A 25,447-nucleotide genomic window follows, 5' to 3' on the forward strand; every position below is an offset into this window, starting at 1 on the left:
TCCAACCGCTTGTGGAGAACAGCTATGCACAACTGGGCCCCTGGGACAGAAGAAAAGTGGGCAGTTTGAAGACATCCTAATAGCAAGATGGGTGTTAAATGGGCAAAGATCACACAGAGGATGCTGCTCAGGAGAAAGGGAAGGTGGAATAAACCTTCCTGGCAAGCTCAGCCCAGCAAGTTGGAAACTCTTAAGAGCTTCAGACACTTCAACTCCCTGGCTGACAACACAACCCTGAAGCTCTCCCCTGCTGTATGCAGCCTGCTGCTCCTTCCTCCTGGCAGGTACCAATCCCACTCACCTGCTGCCCTGCCATCATGCCAGGACAGCCAGAGGGTGGCCCCACCCATGGCAGCTATAGGAGTGTAGCACAGAGGCTCCTCCCTGTGTGCACAGCACACTAGAGTTGGCAGTGGAGGTAGTCATTACAGACAGGAAGGCAGGAAACACTCTCAGCCAAGGTCTTTCCTCCTAGCAGGTGCTGGATTGGTTTGCCTGCAACCCCTGCTGTTGCTGCAGGTGCATGACAGTTCTAAAGAGTATTGAGCTTCTAGGCACTAGAGTGCCCTGCCCGTACAAAGTTACCCTTCCATAGAGAACACTGAAAATGAGGCAAAGGAATTTGATCCAAAAAAAATTGCAAGAAAAAAATGCCAGAGAGTTTAGTGAAACTGAAATCACCAATCTTCTTGATAAAGACTTCAAAATAAAACTGATAAACATGCTGATGGAGATACAGAAAAATATTCAAGATCTCAGGGAAGACTTCAACAAAGAAAGAGGAATTTTGAAAAATACAGTATCTGAAATGAAACATACAATGGAAGGATTTAAAAGATCAGATGAGGTACAGGATATGGTAAATGAAATAAGTAGAGAACAGGAAAAAAAAGAAGCTGAGGCATAGAGAGAAAAAGGATCTCTAGGAATGAAAGAATAATAAAAGGGGTATGTGACCAATCCAAAGAGAACATTTGTATTATAGGGGTACCAGAAAAAGAAGAAGAGAGAAAAAAGGATAGAAAGTCTTTTTGAGGAAATAATTGTTGAAAACTTCCCCAAGCTGGGGAAGGAAATAAATATTTAGGTCATGGAAGTGCAGATATCTCAAAACACAAGGAACCCAAGGAAGACAACAGCAAATCATATAATAATTAAAATGGCAAAGATCAAGGACAAAGAAAGAGTACTGAAAGCAGCCAGAAAGAGAAAAAATATCACTTATAAAGGAAAGCTTAGGCTGTCTGCAAACTTCTCAGAAGAAATCTTACAGGCCATTAGGGAGTGGCATGTTATATTAAATGTAATAAAACAGAAGGGCCTCCAACCAAGAATACTCTACCAAACAATATTATCATTTAAATTTGAAGCAAGGATTAAAAGATTTCCAGATAAGCAAAAGTTGAAAGAATTCACCACCAGCAAACCAGCTCTGCAAGAAATTTTAAAGGGACTCCTTTATATGGAAATGCTCCTGGGCTAAATACCTGTCACCAGAGAATATGAATCCACAGTAAAGGAAGAAGACCAAGTAATTACTAAGCAAATATGAAATTAAATCAACTACTCACAAAGTTGGTCAATTGATACACGAAGAGTACAGAATATGATACCTAGTATATAAAAAGTTGAGAAGGAAGAAGAAGGGGAAGAAAAGAAGAAACTATTGATTGTGTTTAAAATATACTAATAAGTCACTGAAGATAAGCTATTATATAGCAAGGAAGCTATCCTTGAACCCTTGGTAACCACAAATCTAAAGCATGCAATGACAATAAGTACAAATCTATTGATAATCACCCTAAATGTAAATGAAGTGAAAGCATCAACCAAAAGACAAAGAGTTGCAGAAAGGAATGAAAAACAAGACCCATCTATATGCTGTCTACAAGAGACTCAATTCAAAGCCAAAGAGATACACAGATTAAAAGTGAAGGGATGAAAAAAGATATTTCATGAAAATAAGAGGTAAAAAAAACAGAAATAGCAATAATTATGTCAGGCAAAAGAGATTTCAAAACAAAGAAAGTAACAAGAGAAAAAGAACGACATTACATAATGATAAAAGGGTCAGTCCAGCAAGAGGATATAACCATTATAAATATCTATGCACCCAATATAGAAGCACCTAAAGATGTGAAACAAATACTAACAGAATTAAAGGGGGAAATAGAATGCAACATATTCATCTTAGGAGAATTCAACACACCACTCATATCAAAAGGCAGATCAACCAAACAAAATATAAGGAGAAAGAGACAGTAAACACTTAAAACAGCTGTACCTAACAGACTTCTACAGAACACTCCACTCAACAGCAGCAGGACTCACATTCTTCTCAAGTACACATGGAACAATTTTCAGAATAGATCACATACTAGGTAACAAAAAGAGCTTCAATAAATTAAAAAAATATTGAAATTGTTCCAACCAGCTTCTCAGACCACAAAGGTATGAAGCTAGAAATAATTAGACAAAGAAAAAATGTTAAAAACCCACAAACATGTTCAGGCATAACAACAAGCTCCTAAACAATCAATGGATCAGTGATCAAATTAAAACAGATCAAGCAATATATGGAAACAAATGAAAACAATAACACCATACCCCAAAAACTGTGGGATGCAGCAAAGGAAGTTCTAAGAGGAAAGTATTTTACATTACAGGCTTAACTCAAGAAAGAACAATCCCAAATGAACTGTCTAAACTCACAATTAATGAAACTAGAAAAAGAAGAACAAATGAGGCCCAAAGTCAGTAGAAGGAGGGGCATAATAAATATCAGAACAGAAATAAATAAAATTGGGAAGAATAAAACAATAGAGAGAATCAATGAAACCAGGAGCTGGCTCTTTGAGAAAGAAAAGGAAATAGATAAACCCCTAGCCAGGCTTACTATGAAAAAATGCGAGTGTACACACATAAACAGAATCAGAAAGGAGAAAGGAAACATCACTATGTACATCATGGAAATACAAAGAATTATTAGAGAATACTATGAAAAATTATATGCCAACAAATTGCACAACCTAGAAGAAATGGACAACTTTCTATTCACAGAAAAATAAAACCTTCCAAGACTGACCCAGGAAGAAACAGAAAATATGAACAATACAATACTGGCAATGAAATTGAATTAGTTATCAAAAAACTACCTATGAAAAAACTCCTTTCCCAGATGGCTTCACTGCTGATTTTTATCAAACATGTAAAGAAGACCTAATATCCATCTTCCATAAAGTTTTCCACAAAATACAATAGGAGGGAATTCATCCAAACTCATTCTGTAAGATCAGCATCCCTGTAATACCAAAACAAAAGAAAACACAAAAAAAAGAAAGGTACAGACCAATATTCCTGATGAACAAAGATGCAAAACTATTCAACAAAATATTATAAAACCATATTCAAAAATATATCAAAATACCACCCATCCATCATGACCAAGTGGGATTTATTCCAGTTATGCAAGGATGGTAGAATATTTGAAAATCAATCAATATCATATACCACATCAATAAAAAGAAGGACAAAGCACATAGTCATCTCAATAGATGCTGAAAAAAGATTTGACAAAATTCAATGCCCATTCCTTATAAAAACCCTCAACAAATGGGTATAGAGGGTATGTACATCAACATAATAAAGGCAGTAGATGACAAATCCAAAACAAACATCATACTTAACATGGAAAAGCTGAAAGCTTTTCCTCTAAGATTGGGAATAAAACAAGGAAGCCCATTCTTACCATTTTTATTCAACATAGTATTGGAGGTCCTAGCCAATGCAATCATACAACACAAAGAAATAAAAGGCATTCAAATTGGTAAGGAAGAATTAAACTCTAACCGTTTGCAGATGACATGATATTATACTGAGTAAACCCTAAATAACACACCAAAATTTATAAGAACTTATATTTTAGTTTAGCAAAGTTGCAGGATGCAAAATTAATACACAGAAATTTGTTGCATTCCTATATACTAAGAACAAATTAGCAGTAAGAGAAATCAGTAAAACAACTCCGTTTACAATTGCATCAGAAAGAATAAAATACCTAGGAATAAACCTAACCAAGGAGGTGAAAGACCTATACTCTGAAAACTACAAGACACTCATGAGAGAAATTAAAGAAGATACCAGTAAATGTAAATCTATCCGATGATCACGAATAGGAAGAATTAAGATTGCCAAAATGACTATCCTGCCTACAGCAATTTACAGATTCAATGCAATCTCTATCAAAAGACCAATAGCATTCTCAGCCAAATAGAACAAATAGTTCTAAAATTCATATGGACCCACAAAAGACCCTGAATAGCCAAAACAATTCTGAGAAATAAGAACAAGCCTGGGAGAATTACACTCCCTAACTTCAAGCTCTATGAAAAGCTATGGTAATCAATTGGGTACTGCCACAAGAACCGACCTGTAGATCAGTAGAACAGAATAGAGAGCCCAGATATAAACCCACATGTATATGGTCAATTAATATACAATAAAGGAGCCATGGACTTACAATGGAAAAAAGACAACCACTTCCACAACTGGTTCTGGGGTGTGTGGGGGACTTGGTAATATTGGATAATGTTGTAACCACAATGTTGTTCATGTGACATCTTCATAAGATTGTATATCAGTGATATTTTAATACAAAATTATAAAAAGTCTGTAGCTATCTGAGTATCTTTAGTAGAATTATTTTAAATTATTTGTTGGACAATTCCTGTATTTCCAGTTTTGGGGACCTGTTGCTGGAGGTTTATTTTATTCTTTTGGTGGAGGAATATTTCCCTCATTCTTCATGATTCCCTGTATTTTTACACAGGTGTTTGGACATTTGAAGAAGCAGTCACCTCTCCTAGACTTTAAAGACTGACTTCAGTAAGGAATGTCCTTTACTTGTGGGTGGAATATGCTGCAGTATGCTTTGAACCGTTATATTGAATCAGGGTGCCATATGCAGGGGAGTGTGGTAGAACCAGATACAGACCATGTGGGACTCATTGGGTCAGGCTATTGGGGTCTACAACATTATCAACTTTGTGATCCATAGCGAGTAATGCAGGGTGTCTTCTGATAGTGCAATGGCTGTTGGCATCCTCAATGTCACCTCCAGGTCCAGTGGCTAGGGACCAGGGCAAGCAGTAGTGCCTATGTAGTGGCAGGGACCTGTTGCAAACACACATGTAGTGGTGGAGGCCAGCAAAAGAAGCAAAGGTCAGGCTAACTGTGGGTATACTGGCAGGTTCAGAGGCCTGCATGTCTGTGCCCTGTCACAGTGGCTGGATCTTGCCACAGTTGCATAGCAGTGGAGGCTTATTGATGAGAACTGGGCCAGAGGCTTACAGGTGCACAGTTTGTGTGGCTAGTTGCAGGTTAGCACTGTGGTACAGACCAGTGACATAAGACAGGGACTGATCTGGGCCCACAGCAGCTGTAAAAGCCCTGACTATTGGTGTGCTCTCCTGTGGAAGCAGAGTCTCCTCTTGGGCACCTGGGGGCATATATATGGACAGCTGGAGTGGCTAGCTCTGAACACATGCATGGTGGGAGTCAATGATGGGCTGCCAAGCCTAGTATCTCACTTGCACAGCTGCAGAAGCCTAGGCTGATTTCCGGTGTAGTTTCCCAGGCCCTGGTGAGGGTTGTGAGGTACCCAGTCAGCTGACATCAGTGATTGCAAATACCTGTGGGGTGGAAGCCAATGAAGTCTACAGTGGGTCTGAAGTGGCTTTCCTGGGCACTGGTTTCTTTAGGAGCAGAAGCTTCTAGGGTCATCTACAGAGCAAATCATTGGGAAACATGGTCACTTCCAGTTGTGTGTCTGATACTGGTAACCTCTGTGCAGTGCACCAAAATATGAGGAAGCTGGTCACTCACCCTACATTTTCTTTCATGGTGAGAACCCTTTCTAGATAAGGCATTCCCTCTTGGTACTGAGCAGTGCTCAGTTAGGGGATGGGATGATGCAGTCAAAATTAAGTTGTTCTTCCTTCCCTTTTTGTGTAGTTATCTAAAGTGTTTTGCTCCACGGAGTTGCTGACATTTTTTAAATGGACTTCAGGGCTTTCCCAAAGCTGTTTTGTATGTGGATTGCTGTCTAATTGTTCAGCATTTGGGGGTAAAGGGAGGCTGGGGTCTCCTTCTCCTCCATTTTGTATGTCACCCTCTCCTCTTGTATGCTGTGAACTTACTGAATTCATTAATTATAGGAGTACTTTTTGGTAGATATCTTGGAATTCTCTACATAGACTGACATGTCATCTACAAATAAGGTATTCCTCATCTGTGTGTCTTATATTTCTTACACCTTCCTCATCAAATGAAATACTTCCAGTATTATGGTAAAAAAAATATGATTTAAAAATGTATTATGTGAAACAATGAGATTGGACATCCTTGTCTTCTTTCCAGTTTTACTGGGAAAACATTCAATCTTTCACCATTATGTGTGATGTTAGATGTAAGTTCTTTTTTTTCTTGATACATTTTTTAATAAAGTACAGTTTATATATCTTTTTAAATTTAATTTAAATTAATTTTTATTAAGGTATCATTGATATACACTCCTAAGGATGTTTCAAAAGGAAACAATGTGCTTACTACATTCGCCCTTATTATTGAGTTCCCCATACCCCATTGCAGTCACTCTCCATCAGTGTAGTGAGATGGCACAGAGTCAATACTAATCTTCTCAGTGCTAAAATGTCTTCCCCATGACCCAACACACATCATGTGCATTAATCATGTTACCCCTAAATCCCCTTCTCCATCCCTCACCACCCAACCTGCCCCACCACACCCCTTTGGTAACAGCTAGTCCATACTTGGAGTCTGTGAGCCTGCTGCTATTTTGTTCTTTCATTTTTGCTTCATTGTTATTCTCCACAAATGAGGAAATCATTTGGCACTTGTCTTTCTATGCCTGGCTTATTTCACTGAGCATAATGTCCTCCAGCTCCATCCACATTGTTGCAAATGGTAGGATTTGTTTCTTTCTTATGGCTGAATAGCATTCCATTGTCTATATGTACCACCTCTTCTTTATCCATTCATCCACTGATGGACACTTAGGTTGCTTCCATATCTTGGCTATTGTAAATAGTGCTGCAATAAACATGGGGGAGCATATATCTTTTTGAAACTGAGACCTTGCTTTCTTTGGATAAATTCCTAGGAGTGGAATTCTGACGTCAAATGGTATTTAAAATTTTAGTTTTCTGAGGAACCTCCATATTTCTTTCCACAATGGTTGAACTAGTTTACATTCCCACCAACAGTATAGGGGCTTACCCTTTCTCTGCATCCTTGCCAGAATTTATGTCCTTAGTCTTTTTGATGTTGGCCATCCTGTGATATCTCATTTTGGTTTTAATTTGCATTTCCCTGACAATTAGCGATATGGAATATGGAACATCTTTTCATGTGCCTGTTGCCCATCTGAATTTCTTCTTTGGAAAATTGTCTATGCTCCACCCATGTTTTAATCAGGTTATTTACTTTTGGGTGTTGAGGTGTGTGAGTACTTTATACATTTTGGATGTTAACCCCTTGTCAAATATGTCATTTACAAATACATTCTCCCATACTGTAGGATGCCTTTTTGTTTGGCTGATGGTGTCCTTTGCTGTACAGAAAGTTTTAGCTTGATGTAGTTCCACTTGTTCATTTTTGCTTTAGTTTACCTTGCCTAAGGAGATGCATTCAGAAAAAAAGCTGTTGCTGTTTATAATCAAGAGATTTTTACCTATGTTTTCTTCTAAGAGATTTATGTTTTAATGACTTACATTCAGGTCTTTGATCCATTTCAAGTTTACTGTTGTGTATGGGGTTAGACAATAATCGTTTTAATCTCTTGCCTGAAGCTGTCCAGTTTTGCCAACACCAGTTGTTAAAGAGGCTGGCATTTCCTCATGGTATGTCCATGGTTTCTTTATCATATACTAATTGACCATATATTCTTGGGTTTATATATGAGCTCTCTATTCTGTTCCGTTGATCTATGGGTCTGTTCTTCTGTCAGTACCAAATTGTCTTGACTACTGTGACTTTCTGGTAAAGCTTGAATTTGGAAGCATAATCCCTCCAGCTTTATTCTTCCTTCTCAGGATTGCTTTGGATATTCAGGGTGTTTTGTGGTTTCATATGAATTTTAGAAATATTTGTTCCAGTTCATTGAAGAATGGTGTCAGTATTTTGATAGGCATTGTATTGAATCTGTAGATTGCTTTAGGCAGGATAGCCATTTTGACAATATTAATTCTTCCTATCCACGAGCATGGGATCTGTTTCCATTTATTGGTATCTTCTTTAATTTCTCTCGTGGGTGTCTTGTAGTTTTCAGGGTACAGATCTTTCACTTCCTTGGTTAGGTTTATTCCTAGGTATTTTATTCTTTTTGATGCAATTGTGAATGGAATTGTTTTCCTGATACCTCTTTCTGCTAGTTCATCATTAGTGTTTAGGAATGCAACAGATTTCTATGTATTAATTTTGTACACTGCAACTTTGCTGAATTCAGATATTAGATCTAGTATTTTGGGAGTACATTATTTAGGGTATTTTTATGTACAATATCAGGTTATCTGTGAACAAGGGCAGTTTAACTTCTTCCTTTCCAATTTGGATGCCTTTTTTTCTTTGTGTTGTCTTATTGTCATGGCTAGGACTTCCAGAATACAAATGAGGAGAGTGGGCACACTTGTTTCTGATCTTAAAGGAAAACCTTTCATCTTCTTGCTGTTAAGTATGATGTTGGCTGTGGTTTGTCATATCTGGTCTTTATTATGTTGATGTACTTGCCATCTGTACCCATTTTGTTGAGTGTTTTCAACATGATTGAATGTAGAGTTTTGTTGAATGCTGTTTCAACATCCATGGAGATGATCGTGGGGTTTTTGTCCTTCTTTTTGTTGATATGGTGGATGATGTTGATGGATTTTCAAATATTGTAACATCCTTGCATCGCTGGAATAAATCCTTCTTGATCATGATGGATGATCTTTTTGATGTATTTTTGGATTCAGTTTGCTAAAATTCTGTTGAGTATTTTTGCATCTTTGTTCATCAGGGATATTGGTCCGTAACTTTCTTTTTTTGTCATGTCTGTGCCTCGTTCTGGTATTAGAGTGATGATGACCTCATAGAATGAATTTGGAATTATTCCCTCCTCTTCTATGTTTTGGAAAACTTTAAGGAGGTTGGGTATTAGGTCTTCACTAAATGTTTGATAAAATTCAGAGGTGCAGCCATCTGGTACAGTCATTCTGTTCTTCAGTAGTTTTTTGATTACCAGTTCAGTTTCATTGCTGGTTATTGGTCTGTTCATATTTTCTGTTTCTTTCTGGGTCAGCCTTGGAAGGTTACATTTTTCCAGAAAGTTGTCCATTTATTCTAGGTTATCCAGTTTGTTATCATACAAATTTTCATAGTATTCTCTAATAATTCTTTGTATTTCTGTGGTGTCTGTAGTGATTTTTCCTTCTGCACTTCTGATTGTGTTTATGTGTGTAGACTTTTTTTCTTGGTAAGTCTGACTACTGTTTTATCTATTTTGTTTCTCAAAGAACCAGATCTTACTTTCATTGATTCTTTCTATTGTTTTATTCTTCTCAATTTTATTTATTTCAGCTCTAATCTTTATTATGTCCATCCTTCTACAGACTTTGGGCCTCATTTGTTCTTCTTTTTCCAGTTTCAATAATTGTGAATTTAGACTGTTTATTTGGGGTTGTTCTTCCCTTTTTAAATAGGCCTGGATTGCTATATACTTTCCTCATAGAATGACATTCACTGGGTTCCACGGATTTTATGGTGTTGAATTATTGCTGTCATTTGTCTCCATATATTGCTTCATCTCTGTTTTTATTTGGCCATTGATCCATTGATTATTTAGGAGCATGTTGTTAAGCCTCTGTGTGTTTGTGGGCTTTTTCATTTTCTTTGTGTAATTTATTTCTAGTTTCATACCTTTGTGGTCTGAGAAGCTGGTTGGTACAGTTTCAATCTTTTTGAATTTCCTGAGGCTCTTTATGTCATATAATATATGATCTATTCTTGAGAATGTTCCATGTGCACTTCAGAAGAATGTGTATCCTGCTGCTTTTGGTTGGAGTGTTCTGTAAGTGTCTGTCAGGTCCAACTGTTCTAAAGCATTGTTCAGTGCCTCTGTCTCCCTACTTATTTTCTGTATGGTTGATGTGTCCTTTGGAGTGAGTTGAGTGTTGAAGTCTCCTAAAATGAATGCATTACATTCTATTTCCCCCTTTATTTCTGTTAGTATTTGTTTGACATATGTAGGTGCTCCTCTGTAGGGTGCATAGATATTTATAGTGGTTATATCCTCTTGTTGGAGTCACCCCTTTATCATTATGTAATGTCCTTCTTTGTCTCTTGTTACTTTCTTTGTTTTGAAGTCTATTTTGTCTGATGTAAGTACTGCAATGCCTGCTTTTTGCATCCTATTACTTGCATCAAATATCTTTTCCATCCCATCACTTTTAGTCTATGTATGTCTTGGGGTGTGAAGTGAGTCTCTTGTAGGCAGCATATATACAGGTCTCATTTTTTTATGCATTCAGTGACTATATCATTTGATTGGTGCATTCAGACCATTTGCATTTAGGGTGATTATCAATAGATATGTACAAATTGTCATTTCAAACTTTAGATTCATGGTTACCAGGGGTTCAAGGGTGACTTCCTTTCTATCTAACAGTCTAACTTAATTCACTTAGTATGCTATTACCAACACAATATAGAGGTTCCTTTTTTTCCTCCTTTTCCTTCCTCCTCCATTCTTTATATATTAGGTTTCATATTATGTACTCTTTGTCTATCCCTTGACTGACTTTGAGAGTAGTTGATTTGATTTTCCATCTGCTTAATAATTAATTTTTCTACTTTCTTTATTGCAGTTTTATTTTGTCTGATGACAGCTATTTAGCTTTAGGAGCACTTCCATCTAGAGTAGTCCCTCCAAAATACACTATAGACATGGTTTGTGGGAAGTAAATTCCCCCAACTTTACTGCTTATCTGGAACTCATTTCATCTGTGCTTCAAATTTAAATGATAATCTTGCTGAGTAGAGGATTCTTGGTTTGAGGCCCTTCTGTTTCATTGCATTAAATATATCATGCCACTCCCTTCTGGCCTGTAAGGTTTCTGCTGAGAAGACTGATGATAGCCTGATGGGTTTTCCTTTGTATGTGATATTTTTTCTCTCACTGGCTGCTTTTAATAGTCTGTCCTCATCCTTGATATTTGTCATTTTAGTTATTATATATTTTTGTGTTGTCTTCCTTGGGTCTCTTGTGTTGGGATATCTGTGCACCTCCATGGCCTGAGAGACCAGCTCTTTCCCCAGATTAGTTAAGTTTTCAGCAGTTACTTCCTTAAGACACTATGCTTCTTTTGGTACCCCTATAATGTGAATACTGTTCCATTTGGATTGGTCACACAGTTCTCTCAATATTCTTTCATTCCTAGAGATCCTTTTTTCTCTCTGTGCTTCAGCTTCTTTGTATTCCTGTTCTCTAATTTCTATTCCATTTACCATCTCCTCTAATACATCTAATCTGCTTTTAGATCCCTCCATTTGTGTTTCAATTCAGATATTGAATTCCTTAATGATTGAATATCTGTCCTGAATTTGTCCCTGAGTTCTTGAATATTTTTCTGTACCTCTATGAGCAGGTTTAGGATTTTTATTTTGCAATCTCTTTCAGGAAGACTGATGAGTTCAGTTTCACTTGGCCCTTTTACTGGTGTTTGTGGGGTTTGGGTTTGAACCAGGTTCCTTTGACATTTCATATTTGTATGTGGTGCCCTCTAGTGCCCAGAAGCTCTACTCTCTGGAGGTGTCCAGCCCCTGCAGTGATGTTGTGGTCACAGGGGTGTGGTGTTGGTGCCTGGAGGGACGTATGAGCTGCTTCCTCCTTCCAGCTGCTGTGCCTGTTTCCACTGCCAGCACCAGTGGGCCAAGAACACAGGTGTATACTTTATGCTTTGCGTTTGTAGCTGCCATATGCGGGGCCTCACTCTGGCTATCCTGACACCAGGGCAGTTGCTGCTGGTTGGCAAGCCAGTGTCAACTGTCCAGGAGGAGGCCTCAGCATGCTGTGTCTCATGTTGGTGTCCCTTGGAACTTAGTAGCCAGCCAGGGTGATGGAGTGCCTAAAGCTCCTAAAAGTTGCCAATATGCTGGGCAGAGTGCACCTGGACAATTTTGTCCACTTATCCTTTCTCCTGAGCAGCAAGCTCTGTGCAGTCCTTGCCCTTTTAGCAGCCCTTTCACTGTTAGGAAGTTTCTCAGACTGCCCACCTTTCTTTTGTCCCAGAGCAGCTGGATGTGGATCCCTGTTTTCCACAAGCAGCTAGAATCTCAGTATCTCCAGGTATTCCACCTGTGCTAGCTTTCCAACCCCACTAATCTCACGAGCACCATGCAATTTGTGTTTCTTCTCCCAGTATATATCTCCAGAGCTGGGTGTTTATCAGTCCTAGGCCTCCACTCCCTCCCTGCTCCATTTCTCTTCCTCCTGCCAGTGAGCTGTAGTGTGGGAAGGGCTTGGGTCCTGCCAGATCACGGCTTTGGTACATTACCCTGTTTTGTGACATCTACTCTTTTCTCCAGTTTATGCAGTCTGGTGCAGGCTTCTTTCCTGTTGCTTTTTTAGTTTTAGTTGTATTAAATATATTTACCTATTATATGAGATTTTGTGAGGAGGTCTCTTTCTCACCTCTCATGCTGCCATCCTTCGATATGCATATTATATTGGTTTCAAGTATACAATGTAGTGATTCAGCCATTACCTGCATTAGTAAATGCTCACCCCATATAATGTAGTTCCTATCTGTAAACATAAAAGACACATCTCCTCAGACAAGGGAAGCAAAGGTAAAAATAAACAAGTCAGACTGCATCAAACTAAAAAGCTTCTGTGCAGCAAAGGAAACCATTGACAAAACAAAAGGGCTACCTGTGGTAGGGAGAATGTATTTGTACATGATATATCTATCTGATAAGGAGCTAACACCCAAAGTATATAAAGAATTCATATGACTCAATAGCTATAATTTTTATATAAATGTTTTATCAATTTGAGAAGTTCTCCTCTATTCCTTGTTTTTTAAAGGGTTTTATTATGAATGGATATTATCTTTTCCAAATACTCATTCTGCATCAGCTAACTTGATTATGTGATCTTTAGATTATATATGGTAGAATAACTGATGTTTTTAATGTTAATTCAACCTTGCATTCCTGGGGTGTGGGAAACCCATTTAGACATGGTTTACACCACTTTCTATATTTTACTGAATTCTATTTTTATTTGTTACTCTGTTAAGATTTCTTTGCATCTAGCTTCACTGGGAATATTGGTCTATAATTTTCTTTCTTTTCTTTTTTTGATAGTCTTTTTCTCACTTTGCTATCAGAGAAACACTGGCTTCCTAAAATTAGTTGGGAAGTGTTTCCTCATCTAGTTTCTGGCAGGTTGTGCAGAAATAATGTTAATTCTTTCAGAGATTGATAGAATTCTCCTATGAAACTACCTATGTCTTTTTCAAGAGATTTTTAATAATGAGTTCGATTTCCTTCTTAATTATGGGTACTCAAATTATTTATTTTATATTGGATATGCCATGGCAATTTATGTTTTTTAGGAAATTGTTCCATTTCTTTTAAGATACCAAATTAATGTGTAGAGGTATTTGTAATATTTTATTTTTTTGATATCTGTATGCCTTTTAGTGATATCAGTTTTATTCCAGATGTTGCTCATTTTGTCTTTTTCTTTTGTATGACAGTCTTGCTATAGATTTGTGAATTGTATTATTTTGCAAGAACCAGACTTTTGTTTCATTGATTTGCTCTATAGTTTTTCTTTTCCCAGTTTATCCATTTCTCCTCTTATCTCTATTATTCCCTTTATTCTGCTTGCATAGGGTTTATTTTTCTCTTTCATTTCTTGAGTCAGGAGTGAAGATATTTGATTTTAGACTATTGCTTTTCTCATGTAAAGATGTAAAGCTATAAACTTCCCTTTCAGCACTGCTTGAGCCAGTCTCCACAAATGTTGATGTTTAATTTAATATTTATTCAGTTCAATGTATATTTTGATCCACAGATTATTTGGAAGTGTATGATTTAGTTTTCAATTGTTCTAAGAGTTTCCTAATATCTTATTATTGATTTCTATTTTAATACCTATGTGGTCAAAAAATGCACTATGTATGATGTCAAATCTTTATATTGACTGAGTCTTGTTTTATGTCCCAGAGTCCATCTTATCACATGTCATTTGATGCTTGAAAATAATGTATGTTCTGCTATTGTTGGGTGAGCATTCTAATAATGTCACTTAGGTCCTGTTGATTGATCGTATTGTTCAATTATTCCATATCTTTGCTGAAATTACATTTAATTATTCCATCATTTCTTAAGAGCAGATATGGAAGTCTTCAACCATGTTTGTGGGTTTTTTCATTTCTCTTTTGAGTTTAGTTTTGCTTCATATAATTTTCAAATTAGTTGTTTAGTGTATATGCATTTAGAACTTGCTATACTTTATTTTTCGATTGACTCTATTGTATACTTTATTTTTCTCTCCCTTGTAATTTCCCTAGTTCCAAAGTCTACTTTATCTGGTATTTATATAGCCACTTCAACTTTTTTTATTTGCACCATTCAGTGGTTTTTAGAATATCACATAGTTGCGCATTATCACCACAATCTAAGTTTAGAAGGTTTTTATCACCCAAAATGGAACACCGTACCCATCAGCACCCATTTTTTGTCCATTTCACCCCTCCCTCATCACTAGGTAACAAATAAAACATTTTCTTTCTCAATATATTTTCCTATTCTGGACAATTTATATAAATGGAATCATATAACATATGGTCTTTTTGGACTGACTATTTTCACTCAGCATAATGTTTTCTAGATTTGTCTGTGGTTCAACATGTATCAGTAAATCACTCCTCTTTATTGAAAAATAGTATTACATTGTATGGATATAACACATTCATTTTTCCATGCATCAGTTGATGGATATTTGGGCTATTTCCAATTTTTTTACTATTATAAATGATGCTGCTATAAATATTCATGCACAAAAGTTTTTGCATTGATGTAAGTTTTCATTACGCTTGGGTATATATTTGGTGTGAAATTATGGGTTTTATGTTTATTCCATGTTTATTCTCTAAAGAAATTGCCAGACTGTTTTCCAAAGTGGTTGAACCATTTTACATTCTCACCGGCAATGGATGGAGGATCCAATTTCTCCACATCTTTACCATCACTTGTCTTTTTTACTATAGCCATCCTAGTGGATATGATGTAGTATTTCATTGTGGTTTATATTTCCCTTTCTTAATGACTAATGATGTTCATTGTCGTTTCATTTATTTACAGGAAATTCACATACCTTACATAAAGATATGTATATTCAAATCTTACACCAATTCTTTTATGTTATTTTGTATTTTTAATATATGTTTTGGATGCAAATCCCTTATAAGATTTTGAATTATAAATATTTTAAATATTTTCTCCCATTCTCTGGTCTGCCTTTTCACTTTTGTGATATTGTATGTAGCACAAAATGTTTTAATTTTCATATAGTCTAATTTCTCTAGTTATTTATTTATTTGTTGCCTATGCTTTTGGTGTCACATCTAAGAAAACATTGCCTAATCTGAGGTCTGTAAGATTTACTTCTATTTTTACTTCTAAGAGATTTATAGATTTAGCTCTTACATTTAAATTTATTTTCTAATTTTATTTTTGTATGTGCTGTATGAAAGAGGTCAAATTTCATTATACGCATGTGGATATCCAATTCTGCAGGAAAGGGGTAGCTGATTACTGACTAGTGGGGTGGAAATTTAGATTCCCCACTCTACCTCCTTTGATAGTTGGAGGTAATGATTGTCTTGTTTCTGTTCCCAAGTAGCCTCTACTGAGACTATGAGGGGCGGTACCCTTTTTACCACTGGTGGAAGTCCTGATTCTCCTTTAGTCCTCTTTTGATTTCTTCCTGGCTAGAGTGGGGGGGGTGCCTCATTACTGTCAGGTCTTGGTGGAAGTCCAAGCTTCAAACATTGTATCTACTGATACTAGAGGTGACAAGAGGTTGTAACTGCTCAGTGAGCATAAAAGTCCTGACTCCCTGCTACTCTCACACCACTCTGGTGCAGTGAGGGTGGGGGTTGACCTCATTACAGTTCATGAAGGAGAGAATCTAGGTTGGCAGAGGTGGAGTTGGGATCAACGTATTTTCTGTGACATTTGACTAGAGTAGTGATGTTACTGTCTTAAAGTTTCTGTCTTGCTAGGATGCCCTTTTTATGGTCATTTGACATGACAGAGGAAGCTTTTTGTATGGCTTTTCTAATATGCATCCATTGATTCTTCTATGTTCTGCTTCTCTAGCACCAAATCTAGGATATATAAGGCAAAAAGAAAACCTAGGGAATCCAATATTCTGTTGTTCCTCAGGTTCTGGGGTCTTTAAACTATCTTCTTTCTTTACATCTTTCAGAGCCATCTCACAATTGTTTTATATATAATGTCCAGGGTGTTTAGTTGTACTTAGTAGGAGGAATAGGGAAAAATAAGTCTACTATGTTTCCAGAAGCAAAAGTTACTCATTTAATTATTTTAATTTTCACCTCTTTAATTGAGCATGAGTACAAAGATTTTTTTGGACTGTATATTAGCTGTTGTTATTTCTTCTGTCCTTTCTTTCCTGTATGTTTCTTATGTTAAATTTTATATTAAAACTTCAAACTTTCTACTAATTTATAAGATCTTTTCAGTACTCATACAACTCAAATATTCTTTACAAAATTTTTTCCCAGTTTTAGTCATTTAATTTTTAATTTGCTTGTAATATTTTCTACTGCACAGTTTTTAATTTCTTTTTATTTTGGTATCATTAATCTACAATTACATGAGCAATGTTATGGTTACTAGACTCCCCGTGTCATCATGTCCCCACCACATACCCCATTACAGTCACTGTCCATCAGTGTAGTAAGATGCTATAGAATCACTACTTGTCTTCTCTGTGTTGTACAGCCCTCCCGTGCCCCCTATGTCTGTTAGAAGTTTTTAATTTTTAAGTAGTGAACCCTATCATTCTTTTCTGTTTCAAACTTTCTGCATTTTATTTCTTGCTTTCTCTAAACCAAAATTATAAAAATATTCACTGAATATCACCCCCAGCTTGAAATGCTGGTTTCAGCAAAGATTAAATTATATTTTTCTTTGTCACAAATAGGGTTCTTTTGTAAGTTGGCATGTAATATACAGAAAATTTTATATATGTATCTTAAATCTCCAGTGCCATGATTTAATGCTAAATTCCTATACATATTTGGCTCTGTGGGGTGAATGGAATTTTTCACCCAGAATTTCTCACCTGGTCTTGGCCTATTTGCATATCAATGGGCCATGGGAGAGCTGTGTCCAGGGCAAGGGGTGGAGAGAAAACAGCCATTCTTTCCTCCCCTCTGTTCCTGGTATGTGATTGGTCTTGCACCTGCCAGCCACCAGGCACCTGCCCGTGGAGTTCCTCCTGAAGGGGGCAGGCAGAGGAAGTAAGCACACACTGTGACAGCAGGGATGTAATAGCACCTGGCTAGTGGAACCAAGCAAGAGAATAAGCTATGAGTAATAAAACCCTTCCTCCCAACCTGCCCTTTCCCTTGACTTCCTTCAGTTTCTTCAAATTCATAGCGAACTTGTCCCAGGCAGGGAAGCCCCTTACTCCTGGAGCTACATTTTGGTGTAGTTGGTAGGATCTGGTAAACCCAAAAATTGTCCTCATGTGTGTGATGCTTCAGCTGGCTGCCCCTATAGATGGTGGGGAAATAGTCTTGGACATCCCCACCATAGGTGATGGGGATTCACCCAGGGGTTTCCCTGTGGATGGTGGAGATTCACCCAGAGATTCTCCAGTGGGGACTTGATCTGGGGTGATTTGCCTCCTAGAGGAGTGGGCCCCTTCCCAGAAGTGGGGAAAGGTGGGGACACCAGAGGCAATGGAGTTGGCCCTCCGCAGAATAGGGGACTCCTTAGAGGAACTGAGTGCCCATGAGGTGTCAGGAACTGTGGGTTGGATGTTTCTCACAGCATTGGAAAGGGTTACATGGAAAGAGGTGTACTTTGACGGGAAATGGCAGAACAGGAACATGAGTTGTGGGATGCTCTAAAGAAGGAACAAAAGCTATTGAAAACTGAGATCATGCTGCTGAGAGACATGCTAACAGTGTGGGAGGAGGCAGCAGAAAAATGTGGGCTGCAAAAGGCCATAGGGAAAGTGAAGGAAGTGGTGGTGCCTTCAGCTAAGGAAATGGTAGATGAGATATATGGGGAGGAGGAGACAGGGAAGGATGAAGGGGCTGGGGACAAAGATAGAACTGTTGCCATTGCCACCACCTGAGACATATTGAAAGGCAGTGAAGTTCTGAGGGGAAATGCTAAGCACTTGCCTATAGCTCTGTACTTTTGTGGGTGACAAATACTCAGCAATATGAATAGCCTGGGAGGCACAAAGAAATGGGAGAAACCCTCCAGAAGCTGGAGAAGGTGGAAATCATAAAGACCACTCACAGTCCTTTGAATTCCCTGGTGTGGCCCAGGACTTGGAGCTGGCTCCTAGCATATGACCATGATTTACAGAGAACTGGATAAAGTCACATCTCCTCTGCATGCTTCTGTCCCATCTATAGCAGCCTTTATGGGCACCCTCAGTCATGAACTAGGGAATATCATTATGTTCTGGACTTTGCTCATGATTTCTTCTCTATTGACATAGACCAGGAAAGTCAGAAACAGTTTGCCTTCAAGTGTGGAGAATGGCAGTGGACATTCACTGTCCTTCAACAGGGATACCTCCATAGTCCCACCATCATTGACTTGTAGCCCAGGACTTGGCCACATGGAAGAAACCACAAATGGTTTGGCTGTATCATTATACTGATGATGTTATGTTCACGTTTGATTCTTTGGCATGTCTAGATGGTGCAGCACCTAGTCTGCTGCAATATCTACAGGAGAATGGATGGGCTATGAACAGCACTGAGGCTCAGGGACCTGGATTGTCAGTAAATTTCTTGGGGGTTGTCTGGTTGGATAAGACTGAAGTTATCCCAGAAGCAGTCATAGATAACGTCCAGGCTTTCCCTATCCCTACAACTATGGCAAGAGTTTGGGGGACTTTTGGGCTATGAGATCTTTTATCCCACACTTGGCACAAATTCTGAAGCCCTTATACTGGTTGGTATGAAAGGACATCAGGTTCTATTGGGATGAGACACGTGCATTTATCTTTGCCACTGATAAGTGAGCAGTCAGGGACATGCAGACCCTGAGTGTAAAGGACCCATCAAGGCCCTGTGAGCTAGATGTTCATGTAACCAAATATGTTTATGGGTGGGGTCTCTGGCAGCAGCTTGAATGTACCTGACAAACTATTGGATTCTGGTTGCAACTCTAGAAAGGAGCAGAGATCCAGTATACCTTGATAGGGAAGCAACTGGCTGTTGTGTCCCACTCCTTGTTGGCTATGGAATCTATCACTGGAACAGCTCTGACAAAGATAATAACCACCTATCCCATCATGGGGTGGTTTCAAGGCTGGACCCAAGGGCCATGGAGTAGTATGGCCCAGATACCTACACTGGCCAAATGGGGTGCATATTTACAGCAATGTAGCACCCTCTCCACTAGTTGCTTAAGTGGAGAACTCTAATGCTTATTGGGTCCAGTGACATATACTAATGAAAAGCAGGAAAAACTTGCTTTGGAGCCATTAGTAATAGAGAGATGTTATTAGGAGGGAAGAGCCCCTACACCTGAAGATGCATGGTATACAGACAACTCCAGTCATGGGAAGCTCCTGAAGTGGAGGGATGTAGCTTTCCATCCTAAGACTGAGAAAATATAGATGGAGGATGGGGAGGAGAAGAGTGGTAAATTTTTGTTAGGAATTGGGGTTTGGTTCTTAACTTAGAAGCATTACTACCAAAACCAAGATCCTGACTGATACTCATTTTAAATATCAGAATCTTACATATTGCAAAAACCAGGGTCTTAGAGAGGTCTGAAAAAGTGATGACATCTGTTTGTATATTAAATGTGTGGAAACAGATCAAATCAACTTAAATTCCATCATGAGAACCACGAATAATCACTGCTCTTTTGTATTTCGCTCTGTAGGAAATACTGAGTAGATTTCTCTGAAAGACAAACATAAAAAAACCTACTTCATCCTTTCTCTTTTGTGAACAGACAGTTCTGGAGACTTTCTAAGTTGTGGTCACAGGGTTATAAACAATATACTAAATTGCAAGAACTTATTTCCTTTATTTATTTATGTATTTATTTTTGGTTACTCAATAACCCCTTTAGATTACTGGAGCAACAGTCAGGTACAAATGTAGGAATGGAAATGGTAAACTCATTAATTTCCAATAGATTATATGTTTTACCATAGTTATAGATGACCCTTCAATCACTGAGTGTGCAGAGTATGGACTCTGACGAGGCCAAAGAGGAAAGTTTTAGTGTCACAGAGTGCTAGTGGAACTTAAAGAAGTTTTGTGATATTTTTGCAAACCAGATTTGAACTCTTCTCAAAATGCAAAGGAGGTTAATTTTGTTTCAACTTCATTTTCCTCTTAGTTGTCCCTGAACTTCTGCCGTTAGTGTATTTATATGCTTTATTCCTCACACGTTCAAAATTTCTACTTTATTTTTGCTGAGGTATGAGTGACTTGTCCATTCATTCCTCATTTACAACATTTACTTTGTATGAGGCACTGGGCTAGGTGCTTGGGGTAAATTCTATAGGATTCCTATGCTCTAGGAGTTCATAGAGCACAGCTTAAATACTGCAGGCAAGGCATTTGACATTTTATTTTATTATTTTTTTAATTTTTTTAATTTTGGTATCATTAATCAACAATTACATGAAGAACATTATGTTTACTAGACTCCCCCCTTCACCAAGTCCCCCCTACATACCCCTTCACAGGCACTGTCCATCTGTGTAGTAAGATGCTGTAAAATCACTACTTGTCTTCTCTGTGTTGCACATCCCTCCCTGTACCCCCCCCAACACACAATACATGCTAATAGTAATGCCCTCTTTCTTTTTCCCCACCCTTATCCCTCCCTTCCCACACATCCTCCCCAGTCCCATTCCCTTTGGTAACTATTAGTCCATTCTTGGGTGCTGTGATTCTGCTGCTCTTTTGTTCCTTCAGTTTTCCTTTGTTCTTATACTCCACATATGAGTGAAATCATTTGGTACTTGTCTTTCTCCACCTGGCTTATTTCACTAAGCATAAAAACCTCTAGCTCCATCCATGTTGCTGCGAATGCTAGGATCTGTTTTTTTCTTATACCTGAGTAATATTCCATTGTGTATATGTACCACTTCTGCTTTATCCATTCTTCTACTGATGGACATTTAGGTTGCTTCCATATCTTGGATATTGTAAATAGTGCAGCAATAAACAAGGGGGTGCATCTGTCTCTTTCAAACTGGAGTACTGCATTCTTAGGGTAAATTCCTAGAAGTGGAATTCCTGGGTAAAATGGTATTTCTATTTTGAGCATTCTGAGGAACCTCCATACTGCTTTCCACAATGGTTGAACTAATTTACATTCCCACCAGCAGTGTAGGAGGGTTCCCCTTTCTCCATAACCTCAACAACATTTGTTGTTATTTGTCTTTTCGATGATGGCGATCCTTACCGGTGTGAGGTGATGTCTCATTGTGGTTTTAATTTGCATTTCTCTGATGAATAGCGATGTGGAGCATCTTTTCATGTGCCTGTTGGCCATCTGGATTTCTTCTTTAGAGAACTGTCTATTCAGCTCCTCTGCCCATTTTTTAAATGGATTATTTGCTTTTTTGTGTTGAGGTGTGTGAGCACTTTATGTATTTTGGATGTCAATCCTTTATCAGATCTGTCATTTATGAATATGTTCTCCCATACTGTAGGATACCTTTTTGTTCTATTGATGGTGTCCTTTCTGTACAGAAGCTTCTTAGCTTGATAATCCCACTTGTTCATTTTTGCCTTTGTTTCCCTTGCCTGGGGAGATATGTTCATGAAGAAGTCACTCATGTTTATGTCCATGAGATTTTTGCCTATGATTTTTTATAAGAGTTTTATGGTTTCATGACTTATATTCAGGTCTTTGATCCATTTGGACTTTACTTTTGTGTATGGGGTTAGACAGTGATCCAGTTTCATTCTCTTACATGTAGCTGTCCAGTTTTGCCAGCACCATCTGTTGAAGAGATTGTCATTTCCCCATTGTATGTCCATGGCTCCTTTATCATATATTAATTGGCCATATATGTTTGGGTTAATGTTTGGAGTCTCTATTCTGTTCCACTGGTCTGTGGCTCTGTTCTTGTGCCAGTACCGAATTGTCTTGATTACTATGGCTTTGTAGTAGAGCTTGAAGTTGGGGAGCAAGATCACCCCCACTTTATTCTTCCTTCTCAGGACTGCTTTGGCTATTGAGGGTCTTTGATGGTTCCATATGAATTTTTGAATTATTTGTTCCAGTTCATTGAAGAATGCTATTGGTAATTTGATAGGGATTGCATCGAATCTGTATATTGTTTTGGGCAGGATGGCCATTTTGAAGATATTAATTCTTCCTAGCCAGGAGCATGGGATGAGTTTCCATTTGTTAGTGACCTCTTTAATTTCTCTTAAGAGTGTCTTGTAGTTTTCAGGGTATAGGTCTTTCGCTTCCTTGGTTAGGTTTATTCCTATGTATTTTATTATTTTTGATGCTATTGTGAATGGAATTGTTTTCCTGATTTCTCTTTCTATTAGTTCACTGTTAGTGTAGAGGAAAGCCACAGATTTCTGTGTGTTAATTTTGTATCCTGCAAATTTGCTGAATTCTGATATTAGTTCTAGTAGTTTTGGGGTGGAGTCTTTAGGGTTTTTTATGTACAATATCATGTCATCTGCAAATAGTGACAGATTGACTTCTTCGTAACCAATCTGGATTCCTTGTATTTCTTTGTTTTGTCTGATTGCCGTGGCTAGGACCTCCAGTAGCACGTTAAATAACAGTGGGGAGAGTGGGCAACCCTGTCTTGTTCCTGATCTCAGAGGAAAAGCTTTCAGCCTCTCGCTGTTCAGTATTATGTTAGCTGGGGATTTATCATATGTGGCCTTTATTATGTTGAGGTACTTGCCCTCTATACCCATTTTGCTAAGAGTTTTTATCATGAATGGATGTTGAATTTTGTCGAATGCTTTTTCAGCGTCTATGGAGATGATCATGTGGTTTCTGTCCTTCTTTTTGTTGATGTGGTGGATGATGTTGATGGATTTTTGAATGTGGTACCATCCTTGCATTCCTGGGATGAACCACACTTGGTCATGGTATATGATCCTCTTCATGTATTTTTTAATTTGGTTTGCTAATATTTTGTTTAGTATTTTTGCATCTACGTTCATCAGAGATATTGGTCTGTAGTTCTCTTTTCTGGTGGGGTCTTTGCCTGGTTTCAGTATTAGGGTGATGTTGGCTTCATAGAATGAGTTTGGGAGTATTCCCTCCTCTTCTATTTTTTGAAAACTTTAGGGAGAATGGGTGTTATGTCTTCTCTGTATGTCTGATAAAATTCCGAGGTAAATCCATCTGGCCCGGGGGTTTTGTTCTTAGGTAGTTTTTTGATTACTGATTCAATTTCGTTGCTGGTAATTGGTCTGTTTAGATTTTCTGTTTCTTTCTGGGTCAGTCTTGGAAGGTTGTATTTTTCTTTGAAGGTGTCCGTTTCTCCTAGGTTTTCCAGCTTGTTAGCATATAGGTTTTCATAGTATTCTCTAATAATTCTTTGTATTTCTGTGGGGTCCGTCGTGATTTTTCCTTTCTTGTTTCTGATTCTGTTGTTGTGTGTTGACTCTCTTTTTCTCTTAATAAGTCTGGCTAGAGGCTTCTCTATTTTGTTTATTTTCTCAAAGAACCAGCTCTTGGTTTCATTGATTTTTTTCTATTGTATTATTATTCCCAATTTTATTTATTTCTTCTCTGATCTTTATTATGTTCCTCCATCTGCTGACCTTAGGCCTCATTTGTTCTTCTTTTTCCAATTTCAATAATTGTGACATTAGACTATTCATTTGGGATTGTTCGTCCTTCTTTAAATATGCCTGGATTGCTATATGCTTTCCTCTTAAGACTGCTTTCGCTGCATCCCACAGAAGTTGGGGCTTTGTGTTGTTGTTGTCATTTGTTTCCATATGTTGCTGGATCTCCATTTTGATTTGGTCGTTGATCCATTGATTATTTAGGAGCATGTTGTTAAGCCTCCATGTGTTTGTGAGCCTTTTTACTTTCTTTGTACAATTTATTTCTAGTTTTATACCTTTGTGGTCTGAAAAGTTGATTGGTAGGATTTCAATCTTTTGGAATTTACTGAGGCTCTTTTTGTAGCCTAGTATGTGGTCTATTCTGGAGAATGTTCCATGTGCACTTGAGAAGAATGTGTATCCTGTTGCTTTTGAATATAGAGTTCTATAGATGTTAATTAGGTCCATCTGTTCTAGTGTGTTGTTCAGTGCCTCTGTGTCCTTACTTATTTTCTGTCTGGTGGATCTGTCCTTTGGAGTGAGTGATGTGTTGAAGTCTCCCAAAATGAATGCATTGCATTCTATTTCCTCCTTTAATTCTGTTAGTGTTTGTTTCACATATATTTGTGGCTCCTGTATTGGGTGCATATATGTTTATAATGATTATATCCTCTTGTTGGACGGAGCCCTTTATCATTATCTACTGTCCTTCTTTATCTCTTGTTACTTTCTTTGTTTTGAAGTCTATTTTGTCTGATACTAGTATTGCAACACCTGCTTTTTTCTCTCTATTGTTTGCTTGAAATATCTTTCTCCATCCCTTGACTTTTAATCTGTGCATGTCTTTGCGTTTGAGGTGAGTGTCTTGTAAGCAGCATATAGATGGGTCTTGCTTTTTTATCCATTCTATTATTGTGTCTTTTGTTTGGTGCATTCAGTCCATTTACATTTAGGGTGATTATTGAAGGATATGTACTTATTGCCATTGCAGGCTTTAGATTTTTGGTTACCAAAGTTCAAGCTTAGCTTGTTTACTACCTTACTGTCTGACTTATCTCGCTTATTGAGCTGTTATAAACACAGTTGATGATTATTTCTTTCCCTTCTTTTTCCTCCTCCTCCTTTCTTCACATGTTTGGTGTTTTGTTCTGTGTTCTTTTTAGGAGTGCTCCCATCTAGAGCAGTCCGTCCAAGATACCCTGTGAAGGTGGTTTGTTGGAGGCAAATTCTCTCAGCTTTTGCTTGTCTTGGAATTGTTTAATCCCTCCTTCATATTTAAATGATAATCGTGCTGAATACAGTATCCTTGG

This window comes from Manis pentadactyla, chromosome X, assembly GCF_030020395.1.
Source record: "Manis pentadactyla isolate mManPen7 chromosome X, mManPen7.hap1, whole genome shotgun sequence".
Taxonomy (NCBI): Eukaryota; Metazoa; Chordata; class Mammalia; order Pholidota; family Manidae; genus Manis; species Manis pentadactyla.